This window comes from Fukomys damarensis, unplaced genomic scaffold (assembly GCF_012274545.1).
Source record: "Fukomys damarensis isolate Sample0158 unplaced genomic scaffold, DMR_v1.0_HiC HiC_scaffold_30, whole genome shotgun sequence".
Taxonomy (NCBI): domain Eukaryota; kingdom Metazoa; phylum Chordata; class Mammalia; order Rodentia; family Bathyergidae; genus Fukomys; species Fukomys damarensis.
This window is the reverse complement of record NW_022900942.1, coordinates 50,191,730-50,208,412: the sequence shown is the minus strand read 5'-3', so window position 1 is coordinate 50,208,412 and position 16,683 is coordinate 50,191,730.

Below are 16,683 nucleotides of genomic sequence, written 5' to 3'. Positions count from 1 at the left end.
AAAGTTGTCCTCTTTGATAATACTTAACATTTCAGGGAAAGAGGCTCTAATTATGATTATGTTCTAAGCAATTAAAAAATAATATTGATAACGAAACAATCCCTTCATAATCTGTGCATAAACTTGCATACACATTATGTACATCTCACACTTCCAATATTTTGCACTGGCTCAGATGAAATTATTGCAGAACTCACAAATGATATGACACTGTTTACTATAAATCCCGTTATGAAAGATTCAATTTACATCAATCAGATGCTAGCTACTAAGCGATTGTAAGTATTTGAATTTTATCCCACTTCACTGTTCAACGTACAGAAATTGCATCTGTGTGTTTGATCTGTCCTGCTGAGCACTATCAGCGGCTTGCATCTCTGCCACTATTGTTTTTAAAATGGCAGGAAGGACGTGACTAGTCAAGAGCACTCAGCAGGATGGATTTCACATGGCAGAAGAACAGCCAGAATTGTCCTTGAGGAAAAAAAAAAAATACACAATCACGTAGTCATCTAATTCAAGCAGTCTTCATACTTTGATGGAATTATCAAAATTATTCATCAGTGAATCTGCATTTAAACTCTGTGCAGTGGAAATATTCCGAGCCTATCACCACCGAGCCATCCAGTAGAGCTGCCATTAGTGCTGAGCAGTCTGGTCAGCCTTTGAGGTGGCAGAGAGCCAGGGATATCATTGGCTCCACCTGCTCCTGACCATCTCGCTGGACTGGATGAACTGAAGATTATCTTCAGAGTAGTTCTAGAAGTGTTCTGTGGCTTAACATGAAAGGGCAGCCACGCTGAAACTTTATTTTCTTCACTCTTGACTTTTCTGATTCAGATCTGTGATTATTACTAACTTGCATAAACATCACAGCCTGGCCTCTCCTGTGTTTCTTTTAGTTAGTAAATACTACTTCCACATAGCCTGACCTTTAAGATTGCTGTCATTTTGGAATGGATCCATAAAGGGAGAAATCATTCCTTTTTAATAGATCGAATAAAACTGCATGGAGAGGGACCAACCGTATAGCTTTCTTCAGGTCAGGGAGTGGCAAAACCCAGATACAACTTAAAAGTTCCTAGTTTTTTGGTTGGTTATGACCAGAGATATCACAAAGTTATCAGGATCAAGCTTATTGAAGAGCAAAAACCACCTGAAATAACAATAGAAGATAAGAAATTGTTCTATTGGCCAACAGTCAGAAGCTAATGGTTTATTATTGCTTCAGTAGGTTAACTCCAACTTCTTGGCTTTGACCCCACAGCATTCCGGGTTCCTAGCACCCTGTTCTAGCTACTGTGGGCAGGTTGTTCTGTGAGCTGTTCTCTGGACATGACACTTGTTTTTGCCAGCATCTATGCTAAGCTTGTGTTTTTGTGAGAGGTCTTGGTTCTCTACACACAGAAACTCTATCTACCTCTCAAGATTGAACTCATATTTCCTTCTACCATGAAACTTTTGAGGGCAAGTTTACACAGGATAATAACTGCTTTTGCTCGTTGAGCTCATTGCTTGTGTGGTGGACACTTCTAAGACTTTCAGAAGTTTTCTTAATTTGCTGGCCAATCCTGTATCACACAAATGGCCCTAACTCTTCACCATTCCTGGTAGTCACACCTCCATTCAGTTGTGGCTTTTCTGATTGTTCCCTTTTAAACTGGAATTGACTCCTTAAATATGAGTTGGCCCTCTAACTTGCTTAGACCATAGAACATGCCAGAAGTGGCTTGGCTCCAATTATGAGTCTAAATTTAAGAGGCCTCCTATTCTCCAATTCTGCCAAGTTCAACTCTTTAGGATACTACTGCCAGCTGCCTTGTGAAAAATTTTGAGCTGGCTTGGTGGAAGATAAGACACCACACAGACCAGGCATTCTCCCGTTCACCCAGGTACTGAACTCAGATGCCTGAATGAGCTAAGCAGACAGCAGACCCAGTATAGTCCTCACTGCTTACCCATGCAGTCCTGAGCTAAACAAATGGCTACGATTTCAAGTCATTATTTTTTGGGGGGCGTGGAGGGTGAGGAGATTTGTACCTTAGTAAAACTAGCTGTTAAAGAAAGATTTTATAATTTTTACTGATAGGCAAATGAAGTACAGAGAAATTGGATGAATTTTCAGAACCACACAGCTTTTCAAAGGTATAGCTGAGATTTAGACCAACAGCCTAACTCCTGAGAGTAGCCATTCTACCTACCACACTGGAGATGGCTTACTATTACTATTCATTCAAGTATATATTAAGTATCTGTTATATACCAAACAATATGCTAAATATTGAGGGTACAATAACAAATCAAATTGCATCCTCACCCTCAAGGGGCTAACATTGTAGGCAGGTGAATCAGACACAATGGGTGAATAATTACAATAGACAATTGCTCTAGTAAGTGAATACATAAGGAAGTATTGCAGCAGAGTACTTCCTCATAGTACTTACTATTTGTAATAGTCTTTTAACATTTATTACTTACTGTCTTGTTTGTTGCTTATTTAAGGAGAGGTATTTGCTATCACAACTTGATTATAAACTTCAGTGAGGGAAATCATTCTGCTTGGTAAAAATCTCCTATGGTCCATAGCTCTGTACCCTGTTGGTAGTAGTTGTTCAATAAATATGTTGATGGACTATTGAAGGTTCATTTTCAAATGTGTCAGAGAAACAGCAGAAAGGATAGGGAGTGTGTTTCACAATCAGAGACTTCTTTGGACATTGGACCAAAATGGTGCTGGGCAATCCCAGATTACATTGAACTACTGTCTCACAATTAAGAAAATCTTGATGATTTTGTGAAATTATTGCTCATAGCATGTAGAGAAGAGAGGGGTGGGATCTTAGTGATTAATTCCTCAAATCTCTCACTTATGACAACTGTCATCCAGAAAAACTGAAAACTGGAAGAGTAGTTATTTTTATGGACCATTATAGAAAGGTACCATAATGCTATGATCCTGAGCATAGCTTCTGGAAATGGGTGTCCAGGGTTTGAATTCCGGCTCTGTAACTTTCCATCTGAGTGACATTCAGCAAGTGACTTCTCTCTGCCCACTTTCCTCATCTGAGAATGGGACAATTACAGCATCTACCTCAAAGGATTTTATGATATTAAATTTTCGTAAACATATACCAAGTGCCTAGAGCCATGGCAGACAAAGAGTAAATGATTGATAAATAAAAAATGAACAGGGATAACTACAGAATTCTCTTTTTAGCTTTCCCTTTGTTTCTTTTCTGAAGATTATACTAAATGTTCACCAATTACTAGGTAAATGAAATAATAAAGTCTATTTTCCTTGGGGTTGCAGTAATTCATGATGCTGTTAAAAGGCAACTAATTATTTAAAAAATTTTATTTAGTTTACTTTTAATTTTGAAGACAATCACCCTTTTACCTTTTGAGACAATGGTGTTTTATGTATACGTCTTTTTTTTCTTTTTATTGAGTTTATTGGTACATTTTAGCTATACAGTACAGTTACATTCATTACTGGGATCTTGTACCTTTACGTGCCAGGTCTTGGTTCTCATTTTCTCCCCTTGTCCCTGTCCTCCCTTCACCCTCATGTATATGTCTTGAGTAGTTAGGATTTTTAAAAATAGGGGTATTTATTATTAACGGTAGGTTGCTGAATATATTGACTTTGAAAAGCACATTTTTGTCACTTGGTCTTTATGAAAATGATTTAGATGAAAGAGGATGTTGTACTTTGGCTTCTGCCTCTGACATCACCTGTGACTCTAGGCAAGTAATGTCACTCTTTTCTTAGATGAGATTAGCTTTTCTTTTTTTGAGTCTCAGTTTTGCTGTATTTGGAGAGAGACAGTATTTCCTTCATTTAGCTGCTCTACAGAAGTGCATTCAAAGAAGTGTCTAGAATAAATGTTCCCCAAAGTCCAGCTGAGAACTTTCCTTGTGACTTGTGGAATACACTGAAGGTTTAGGCAGTAGAGGAAGGAAAAATGTATTCTCCTCTTGAAAAGTGTCCAAAGTCTTCGGGACAAAAGTATTTACCTAATCATCCTTGTGGAAGTAGGTGAACAGAAACAACAAAAAAGTGACAATATTTGGAGCACATTTACAGATATTATATTTTGTTTATTCAGACATTATTTTGTATCCATCAAAAGTTTTTTTTTCAATTGAAGTTTATAAGAGATTATTTGTTCTACACTACAAATGCCATATTCTGAATGCTCATTAAAGAAAGGCATGGAACTCTTTCCCTATAAGCAAGACAATGCATTTTTATCACAAAGAATTATCATCCAAATTTATAAATTATTCTAATCACCTCTCCACCCTCACTTTTTTTCATTTATTTATGGCAATAATTTTTCTTTGATGATTCTTAAAAATGAAGATATGTGTTACTGTGTTGGAATATTCACTATTTTTAATAATTAGTTGATAGAGGGCCAGGGATTTAGCTAAATGGTTCTGCTGCCTGTCTCGCAAGCCCAACAAAGTCCTGAGATAGATCACCAGTACCCCCCCAAAAAAGTTGATAGACAGCAATAATCTAAGTTTCTTAGCTAATAGTCAAATATTGTATAATTACAACACCTTGGTTGAGGTGCTAGATTCCATTACATGTGACTTATTTGTGCCTTGAAGTATTTATTTATTGTAGCTCTTAGCTTACTAGTGTACAGGTCTTCAACTTTTCTTTTTCAGAATACTCTTTTTCTATTGCTTTCTTATTCTTTTTCACAGTCTCTTCCTTATTTCTCCTCCTGTAATATTTCAGTAAAGCTGTTAAAGTTCTGAGAGAATACTATCACATTGTCTGAAAATCTTGGTAAAATTTGGAAGTTGACTGGCTTAAGTAACAAAGAATTCTGTTGACTACTTCATTTTCTTCCTTTTTAAAAAATTTTTAAAGCAACTCACGAGGTGAAGGGTAACCCAACAGTAAGTAGCATGCAGCCACGGCTAATTCAATGTGACGAATCTGAATTGGGACCCTCTCATTTTGTCTCATTATATCTTCTGTGGCTCAACAATAGATAAAATATGGGTCAAGATATACACTGATTTAGGTCCTCTTCAGGATTCAAATTCCATCTACAAGAGTATTTAGTCTGGTTTTAAGTGAATTAATTTCCTTGGTTTTCTAACTACAGTCCAAAGAAAGCAAATGTGTTGAGAGAGAATGTCAAGAACACTTTTATAGTGTCAGATACAGGTCTTTAGAGTTCTTGTCTCTAAGACATGCTTCCAGCTCTGTCTTCATAAACCTGAAATGTGTATATTGTTGACATAAAATTCTATAGCATGTCTGAAGTGGGTGAAATTTGTCAGTTGAATCTTGTCTGTAATTGCTTATTTGCCCATTTAATGCATGTGTGCTTTAGATGTTTAGTGGGGTGGGAACTCAAGTACAGTGATTTTAATTTTTATTCACAGTATTGAATTCAGAAGATAAAATTACGTATATGTGTGTTTTTTGTTATTTTTGTTCCTGAAAGTTAGTTTTTCTCACCATGGATACCTGTCATTAGGTATCAAGTTTATTTTTTGAAACTATCATTAATATAAAATTTTTATTCCTTTTCTAAGTTACATGGTGTTTTTAACATAGACAAATAATTTTTAGAACAGATTTAAATTGATAGGAAAATTGAAAAATAATGCAGTGATCCTTTATACCCCTAGTGTGTTAACATCTTCCATTCATGAGGTACACTGGTGACAATTAGTGAACAATATTGATACATTAGTATTAGCTAAATGCACAGATTATTCAGATGTCCTTAATTTTGCTGTGCTTCTCTTTTTATGTTTCAAGATCCCACCCAGTAGGCCACATTACATTTAGTTGTCATATTTCCTTAGGTCCCCTTTGGCTGTAGAGTCTCTCAGTTTCCCTTGTTTTTGATGGTCTTGATGATTTTGCAGAGTACTGGTCAAATAATTTGTAGAATGTCCCTCAACCTGAATCTGTCTGAGGTTTTCTGCATGGTGAGACTGCAAGTATGAGGTGTGTGTGTGTGTGTGTGTGTCTGTGTGAGGGGATCAGACCTCCTTTATACTACACATACTCCTTCACACTTCTTGTGTGGGGGTAAGACCCTTTTACACTACCTAATATCAGGGTCAGTGTGACTGGTACAACCTCGCCACTGATATTAAACTCGATCACTTACTTGATATAGCGTTTGTCACTGTGGTAAAGGTATTTTCTCCACTTTTATTTTTTCTCTGTATTTCTTGAAAAGAAATCACTGTGTAAAACCTGCCATTCAGGAGTAGAGTCACACTCCCATTCACTGGAGGTGAGTGCATGAATTATGTGGAGCTCATCTGCGAAACAGATTTGTCTGTCCTCTCATTCATGTATTTCTGTCACTATAGACCCATAGACTTTGGGTTATAATCCAATACTACTTTATTTTCCTGCTCAAACTATTGTAGCTTTGGCCATGGGGAGCTCTTTTAGTTGGCTCCATTATCACTCTTTCTTCCTTCATTGTTCCCTTCATTCATTTCCCTTTTCTCCCCTCCCTCTCTCCTCCCTTCCCCTCCTTTCTCTCCTCTCCTTTCCTCTTTTCTTTCTCCCCCCATCACTTCTTCCTTACTTTCTTACACAGCTAAATTTTGCAGGCTCGTCTTTTATATTTTATACCTTGGTCTTAGAATTAATCACGTCTTCAAGAAAACTGCCTCGTTTTATTAGAGAATGGTATGAGAAATAAGGGTCTTGGCATTATGTGTGTTCATTGTTTCTGGGATAATGTTTCTTTTAGAATCTCTGAGTCTGAACTGAAAGAACAAGGGAGTATATGTACTTGTACTAATCCTGTATATACACTTATCTATACATATATGTAACCATCTATAGCTATATTAGGCTAAAGATGAGTTCACATTTATTCCTTCAATTCTTATGCATTACCAGCCAAGTTTATCTTAACTTAATAGGTTTATATACTGAAAAAATGAGGGGAAGGAACAGCATGTATTCTTGGTGGCTGATGAAACCATGGATTATGCTGGCATCTAATAGGATATAAGCAAGTACTCTAATGGAGAAGTAAACTACCTTCTTTAGTAGCAGTTTTTAGATTTATAATTTATTAGGATTTCACTTAAAACGATTTTAGTGTAACATTTAGGAAATGAGTACTTTGCAATTGAAATTCAGTATCTTCAATAAGCTAGTATAACAGAGATGTCAGGATGATGTAAAAAAAATCTTTGTTGTTGTGCAATTATAGACTAGAAGTCAAATTGCAAGACAAAAGTATCATAGACCTGTGCTAGGCAGTTAAATAGCTAACATTATGTTATTTTCCGGGTGTTGTAATGTGTGTGGTATTGCTAGATTGTGGGTTTTTTTGTTTTTTTGTTTTTTTTTTTAGTTAGGCACCAGAAAAGTGTATCTTCCCGTGCGTCTACTCCACATTTGCTTCTTTCAGAATCCTGCCAAGTCTGTAACAAGTTGCTGTGGAAGTAGATGGATTTCTCTGATGCACGAAAATGCAGGACTGAATATAGATTTTTCCTTTGGATTCTTTGTATTTCAAGAACCTTCTCTTGTGAAATGAGGATTTGAAGCTGGGAGAGTCATGCTTTCAGAGTTCATCTCCTCCTAGCTGCCCTTGGCTTTTAGAATCTCCTATTTGTAAAGCTATCTCCTCTATTGGCCTAAATCAATCTTGTGGCTTCCAATGGCCCAGTTTCTTACTTGGAGACAATTAGGCAGGTAGCTTATCACTACTGGGAACCAAAGGCTTCGACTTGCTTGTTTCACTTGTGCTGATTTAGAAATAGATCCCTCTATAGTTAACATGTTATGTTGTGTGCAAAATACCTCTTGTGCTCATATGTTGTATCGTAGAACAAAAGTTTAGAGGTGTGTGCAGCAGAAGTAATGGACCTTGGAAATTTAATCAATTGAACACTCTTACTAATCAGTATGGATCTGAAATCTGCAGAAAGCTGAACATTTCTCTAGTATCTTAATACCCAACCTATTTGTCTCAAACTCCTACCGATTCATGATGGAAAACCCACCACCCACTCCGAATTGCTTTATTTCGTTGTCATATGTCATCTACACTCAGAATATGAGGGTGTATTTTTGTTTTAAAAAGGAAAGATACGTTTTTGGCTCAAGGTTTCAGAGGTTTCAGCCCACTGGCTCCATTACTTTGGGTCTGTGGTGGGAGTATGTGGCAGAGGAGAGCTGCTCACCGAAGGAGGGAGGGGGTTGGGGAGCAGAGTCCAGCATAGGATATGGTCCCCAAGGGCACAACTCACGACCTACTCCTTCTACTAGGTCCTGCCTTCTAAGCCTCTATCACTTTCCAGTAATGGATTCATCAAATTATGAATCCATCTGTGATGAATCCACCAATGAGGTTCGAGACCTATGAGGATGGCTCTTGACTGTCAAATAAATTTCATAATAAAAATCCCATTTATCAAAAATTACCAAAGACATATATCACAATCAAAACATCTGGACACCAGCTGAGGTGGTCAAGCTTTCTTTCTTGGTGCAGACATGGTAATTCTATTTGTTCATATGTATGTAAATGTGTATACACATAATATGTGTGTGTGTACACACAAATAGACAAGCTTATATAATTATTTTCTGTGCATGTGCTTGTACATGTGTATATGTGTGTGGTGTGTGTAATTACTACGTATGTGCAATTTGTAAAACTTATGAATTACCTAGGAGAGTATCATCAGTTAAAATACTATTTTAGTACCCGTGAAACAGCTTTAATGGAGTAAAACACTACCTATCTCGTGTAACCGATGTGGGTTTTACTATTAAGAACATATACACATATTTGCTTTGTGTATTTCCAAACAAGATGAAACCAGGCAGCAGATGCCAACACTCAGCAAATGAAATAATTTGTTATACCCTCTTAATATTTTAAAGAAAGCAACATCATTCCCCTGAGCCAAAATTCCTGTGCAGTTATGCCCCAAAGCGCAGGGTGAATGGGAACAATACACATTTGTGGCAAATGGGCTTTAAGGTTCCATCCCTGGCATCCAGGTAGCAAACGGCGGCAAATGAATCTGAGCAGCAGAGCCGGGTAGAGAGTAGTTGATAATTCTATCCTCTGACGATTGCAGGAAACACCCAACCTGTTATCAGAAATTGACTGGAGGCCGTGCCTGCCTTCCAGCATCCTCTGCTCATTGGGGATTTCCTGTGTTCTCAACCCTCCATACCCACTGAGAAGACACACGGTTCCACTATGAAGACACAAGGGTGGTTTAAGTAATTTCTGAAGTTATAGCTTAATGTAAGCTTTCATGCCCTAACTCTGCTAAACAAAATGCATTGATTACATGGGATTCCACCCCCCAAAACATCTCTGACTTTCTGCAACCTACGGATCTGTAACAAGCAAAATAGTACTGATAGACATTGATCTATTCAGCCTTTTCCCTAAAATACCTACAGTCTTTTTATATGAAACAGAAAAAAATCATTAAAGCTATGGTTTGCCAGACAATTACTTTGTCAAATCTCAAAAAATTGCATAATAAATTGTATACATGCATCAAACATGAACAGCAGAGGACTATAACAAGCTATGTATTTCCAGTCCACTTGCTTTTTCATCCAAGCAGTAGCTTTTGTTTTCAAGAAGAATTCCATATCCGTTTTGAAAGCTTTTATAAAATATGACTGTGCATTTATCTATCAAACTAAGTAGAAATAATTGAAACACTTAATATGCACTGTAATAGGGAAATGCACGAATAACTTCGTTATTAATATCTATTGATTATTTATGTTTTCAAATAGGCAGTGTAGCTGTTGAAATTCTTATCATGCAGATCTATATGTGTGTTTTGGTTTTACCTGTTTATTGACAAACTTACAATCCACATTATGGGCATTTTTATTGCTTTGCATACTTAGTTGCTATGCGTATTACCAAGGTCAGTTACAAACTGACTAGTGTTTACTTAATTTGATTACTATGTTACATTTTTTAGTTTATTTTCCCTTTGGAAAATTAACTGTACAAGGAAGCCTAGTAAATCTTTACTTAAAAATTCCAAACTTTAGATTGATTTCAGCAGTGAGTTTGTATTGATCTCAAATGCTTTGCGTTCCTAACTAAAAACTAATCTTTATTTCACCCTTTAGTGACTGCAGTCATAAATATGCTCACTCCTACCAGAGGAGAGTGGATTAATGGTTATTGGAGATTGGGGCTTCCAACTGAGCCTGGAAACCCTAAACTTTGGAGGACAACATCAAGGCATTTACCCCTTGTCAGCTGTAATCCCTGGGTCCATTTTGGACATTTACCTGGGGGTTAAAGAGGAAGGAGAACAGGGGGTGGGAGTACATCTCCAGACATTCCTCTTGCCTATTAATCACTCTGTGATATTGACCGCCATGCCTTACCCCGGCTGCTTCTGGCCATTCTGGAGCTTGGTTAACTCTTCCTGGTAAAGCTCTCCACCGCCTTCCTTCAAGGAGGTACTTACTACACTGTGAAAATCCATCTGTCATTTTGGTCCAGTTGTGAGGCCCTGATGATCCAAACATTTGTGGGAGTAAGTCCAACCAATCTGCAAGATCTAATTATGGAGAATAAAGGAATTAAAAAAAGAACAGAACATAATTTGTTATCGAGGATGATCAGTAATGTGCCAGGCAGCAGCATGTTAGAGGCTGACAAATAGCTCTCAAGCTGTAAAATAATGTTTCTAAAAGTGCGTCCTTGGTAGTTCCTGATCATAGTAACCGCCCAAGAGAGTTAGATCCTCCAGCGGCCTGGAACTCTGAATTTAAACAAAGACTCCAAGTAGTTCTGTTGCTCCCTATAGTGTGAGACCCATAGTATGAAGTTGGTGTGTTCTGAGGTGCTACCCGCTTTAACCATTTTCTCTAGTGGACAGCTGATTCTTGGGATTGGTGGGTCAGTGAACTGCATGGGACCTGGGCTTTTGAGGATTTTGTGATACCATGACACTACTTCTGGATTGTCTCTTGTATGTGATAATATGAAACTTTAAATGATTTATTCTTGTTGGAGAAGGTAAATGGTCATTGTAATTCATAGCTGACTGAGGTTACTAACAATACCCCATTTAACATCATGAGTTCATTTCAGGCAAAATCCTGCCACTGCAGAGGACATCAAGTTTCCCCATACTTTTGTTGATTGGGCCAGTTGTGTCTGAATGCTAGAAGTGATTTTGTTAAAATTCTGCAGGCTCAAGAGTCAAAGGGGTACTCTTGATCTAGGTTACAGTTTCAGAAGGGTATGTGTGCCACTGGCTGTCATCTGCAAGAAAGGAGATGGGTTTGCATTGGCCAGCTGGTGGGGGTAGATTCTAGTGAGGCAGCAGCCCTAAGGTCAGATACGTATACAAGAATCTACATTGCCTGTTAGTGGTCATTTAATGATGCCTTCCCTGCTCCATGCTTATCAGACTTAAGGCCAGGATTGTTACATACGGATGAAATGTGGTATCTTAAAGGTATGCAAACCTTACCTCAAGTGTTCTTTTTTCTTCAAGGAAGAAAGAATTATTTTTCTTAATATTTTTATTTCTTTGTAACCAAATCTGATGGCAGCAAGTGTAGGGATAGCAATTCTAACCCTCATCATCATGACCCTTAAAATAATATGCAAACATAGGATATAGAGTCAGATTCTCAATTCCCTTCACTCGTGTTTGCTCAGTTATTGAAATCACTTGTCAGAGGTTTGCCCTTGTTTCCTTTTCTCCCTCATTCTGCATAAATGCACTTACAAACTTTAACACAATTACTTTTACGGTACTCTGACTAATGGGACGTCAACAGATTCACCTGAATAAATCATTTGTTGTAAAATTTCATATCCCAGCAACTAGTGTGGCTCTGGTTATGTCGAAGCAGGGATTTTTGAAGTCTGTTCTCAGGACTGTTGGTAAGAGCATCTTTTGAGAACTTTTAGACATGTAAATTCTTGAACTCCACCCCAGACTACTGAATGAGAAATTCTGGAGATGGCGTCCAGTAATTTATGTTTTTATGAACCTTCTAGGTGATTCTGATGGCTGCTCAAGTTTGAGACCCAGTGCGCTGCAGTGAGTCTAGTCAGATCTTCAAGTCAGTCCACCAACAACACTTAAAAGTTAATATTCCTTAATTTATCCACACAAGTGAAGTGCTAGAGAGACTTCCAGATGTTGGCTATCAAATATTTAATTACATTGCTTTTATCTTATTCATCTCTAGTCTACAGATAACTGAGTCAGGCAATGCAATGACTCAATTTTAGCCTTGATTATAATAACATCTTAAATTGTAAAGCCTGTTCTCATTCTTCCTAATGCTGACAGATATAAAATTTTAATTGATTACACCATGGATACAAATATACCAGCTAAGTCAACATGATTTAATTGCAGGAAAAGAATAATAAACACCAACTGTTGCAGGGTCGTGTCTTATTCTTCTATCTCTGTATCTCCTTATCTTGCATTAAACCTATGCTTGGTAAAATAAATATTACTTAACAAATGAATACTTCAACGAAAAATATTAAAGTGTGGTTTGCTAGTGAAATAGGGAGAAAAATCTATGGACATTTCAGGCCTAATCTGTTTGCACAGAGAGGGGACTTTATGAAAAATGTTTCAATTTTGTAACTATAAATTTGACACTAAGACATTTGACAAAGGTTAATACTTACTGGTTCATAGAACCACTCCAAGGATTGACTTATTGACTTCATTTCATTAGAAAACATGAACCTAGAAAACTATTGGGTCATAATCATGAGGCTAATATTCTTTCTGTACTACATATTAAATACTATCAGATTGGACAGTATAATTTTTCAAGACCATAACTATAACATTAGGAGTTGATTAAAAGGATTCTTAAATAACTTTTTAATTATACCTATAATATTAATTGGGATATTATATTCTATTAGTTTACTAAATATGGCTTAAATACTAATTTAAAAATTTTATATTAACAGTAAAAATTAAAATATTTTTAGAAGATGGCAAAAATAAAAAGGAAGAACCTCTAAACAATCTAGTATAACTGCTAAGTTTATTAAAAGCATTAACCAAGCACTTTTTCAGGATTGTCATCCTAACCAAATATTTCAGGGTTTGATAATATTCTCTCTTAGCTCTGAGACTTAAAAAATAACATCAATCCTAAGACTCTTAATCTTTTTATAAGCTTTCCAAAAATGGCAAATCCCAAACCACAGTATTTTGAAGCAAACTTCTGATAAAGAATTTGGAGTATTTTCAATAAGAATAACGTAAAATTAGATTTTCAAGAGTGTGCTTTAGTGGAAAAAAAAATCAAGCTTTGGAGGTATAAAAGTGGGCTCAGGTTCTACCTCTGTAATTTATGAGCTGTAAGGCCAAGGTATTTTTTCTCTAAACCTCAGTTTTCTCATCTGTGAATTGGGAGTGATAACACTACTTTCCTCTCAGAGTTTTTGTTACCATCAAGCAGAACTATACGTGTTGATTTTCTAGCCTGCTGACTTGCAAATAGAAAGTTTTCTTTATGCAATAGGTATTATTAGTTATAAAATAAAATGAAAGTGTATATGAAATAGTTTGTGAAATATAAAAGGATGCATAAATACTGGCTGATATATTAGCTTTTGCCTTAAACACAGGGAGACGTAATTATAGTTGAGCGAGCATTCTGTCGAAGCACACGCTTGGGCAAATTTATATCAACTTGACCACATGAATTTCTTAGTGCAACTAAAGACTCACACAAAATCTGAGAAAATACCTACATCCTTCGCTTATGTGTATTAGGACAAATCATATGCAGTTTCTTCATCATTCATGGGGAGGCTGCTCTTAAATTCTGGTACACAGAAGGGCTAGGAAGTAGACTTGCACTTGCACACAGACTACCTGTCCCCTGGTAAGAGGAAGCAGAAGGGAGTTTTTAAAGAGAAAAACCAATATAACAAAGCAAGGGAGTGACAGAGTCCACGCTTAGATAATTTCGACATTACCATCTACTACTTTCCATAAAGGGGCAATAATAAAGTAAAGCTGAACTAAGATCCTTCTGGAAGATGACTACACTACTGCTGGTTTCTTATTTCACGGAACCCCAAACTTTCTTGAGTTAGCCTCCTGGGCTAGGACTTTGGTAAATAAGATACAGTATCTCCTCTGAATGGTTCAGACATTCACCTCTTCAGGACATAAGAGGGCAGATGTCTAAAAGTGCCAAAGTAATTGTTTAATACAGAGCTAAAATCACACAAATGAAAACAACCAGCAGATAAAGCACTAACTAAAACATACTTCAAGGGCGTACTTATAACTGGTAGCACACATACCTTATAAATAATATCTCAAATAAATCCATGTGAGGAGAATGAAAGGTAAGGATTTAGAGCTTTTGTTGGTTTTCATGTCCTAAAATGTCTTGTCGTTACAAGCCCAAGAAGTTATTTGTGTAGAGTTGTGAGTCTTAACGTGTGCTCTATAGAATCCTGGAGGTGCCTAAAATCCTTTCAGGAGATCCATAAGGTCAACACTAGTTTTATAACAGTACAAAGAGTTTATTTCCCTTTTTATTGTGTTGACATTTGTATTAATGATGGAAAAGCAACAGTGGATAAAACTGCTGGTGTCTTAGCAAAAATCAAGGCAGTGGCTTCAAACTGAGGTAGCTGCTCCGTCATTGTTTCATTAAGGGCTGGGCACTTGTGGTTTAAAGGATTTTTCAGTTTCACTTTGGAAAGTCTTTGATGAAGCAGTGAAAGTATTAGTTTTATTAAATCTTAGCCTTTAATACATACCTTTTGATATTCTCTGTGGCAAACTGGGAAGTTCTCCTGCAAACGAAACTGTAATGGTTGGTTTGAGGAAAAGCATGTATGTGATGCAGTTGCAAGCTAAACTAGCAACTGTTTCATGGGCTACAGTTACTTGAAAGAATGACTGACATATTAGTTAGGCTTGGATATATGGCAATTTTTTTTATAATGAACAAAGTGAATTTGTCACCTAAAATAAGACAATTGATAATATTCGTTGCCAACGATAATATTTTAACTTTCCAGTGAAAATAGAATTTCAGATTTGTATTCCATCATTAACTTACTTAAACACTTTCCCAATGAGACTGATGGTATTATTAATAGATGATCCTTTTTTACTATTGTACACTGATATTTGTCAACATTTAGAAGCTTTATATAATTTGAGTAAAGAATATTTTTCAACATTGACTTTTAATGCTATAAAAAATTATACCATGGTAAAGAATTCATGAAAATGCAAGATAGGCCAATGCATTTTAATGTTAGAGTATGTGTACAGAATTCATATGATTTTGTATTCCATAATGCAACTTCCACTTGCTGAGTTTTGGTGTAGTATAAAAAGTATCCAAAATGATCTGAAATTGCCACTAAGATGGTCCTGTATTTTCTAGCTACATATATGCCCAAGTCTGGGTTCTCTTCATAACCTTCTGCCTTAGCCATATTACAATAAATTAAACTCAGAAGCAGATTTAAGAATCCAGTTATCATTTATTAAACCAGACATGGAAGTGATTTGAAAGTATGTAAATAGCTCTCAATAACTGTTTTTTTTTAGGTAATACATTTATTTTCATGAATTGTGACTTATTTTAACATGTAGTGGGTTCATTATCTTTAAATCAATGAATATATTTTTAAACATCCCCTTTTCATTTTCAGTAGGGTAAAGGCCAGTGGGTGTAATCCAACTAACTAAAATCACTTCGGAATACTAAAGATTTTTTTTTTTTTTTTAGTGTGAAAGTTTCCTGAAGCAAAAGTTATGAGAATGATTAGTGTGTGGTATTAGAAAGTAATTGGTAATATTTTCAGTTCTCAATCACACTGTCTTAGATCTCAACAGTTTTCAACAAATGTCATGTTTCAGTCTAACGGGGCAACATTAAAATCACTGCGCTGTGTACACTGGGGACCCCTCCAGGGTGACAGTGGGGCTGCTTAACAGACTTGCTGCAGATCCTCAGCGAGTGCCTCTCCCTTACAAGTGAGTGCTTTGGGTAAACTCCTCAGGCCATTTGTTCTCTGAAGGCCAAAATACTTTCTGGCCCTGGAGCATAAGGTACTTTGATTTTGTGATACCCCAGGATGTAAGAAATTATCCAAAGATTCTATAAAAAACTTAGTGTCAATTTCAATTTAGTTTAATTTTTAAAAGGCTTGTGAATATCAAGCTTATGATTGCTTTTTAGAGTTGTGCACAGTGATATGTGTATGTGTGTGTATTTACACTACATTGCATATACTAATATATGATGCCTAAAATATACTAGATGAGGGACGTGTTAGAAGGTATCTCAGGGCTGGAGGCACAATGATTATGATGTGAGCTAATAAAACTATAAAACTATTACTGAAGCTCACCTGTTACACTTCTCCTTCAACTATAGCCACTTTATTCTTTTGTTTTCCTGCTTCCTTCCCAGTGAGGTTCTAGCTCAGTACCTTTATTATAATTGACTCCCCTAGGCTCTGTCCATTTTTATTAAGCACCAAAATGTCAGCTCGTTAGCCAAAAGATGTGGCTGAACTCTTCATGGTGCACTGCACACATATATTTAAAGGAATATGCACAAGGAAGGTCTTGCGCAGAGACTAGTGTAGGTCCAAGGAGCAGGCAAACCTTTCTTCCTTCACT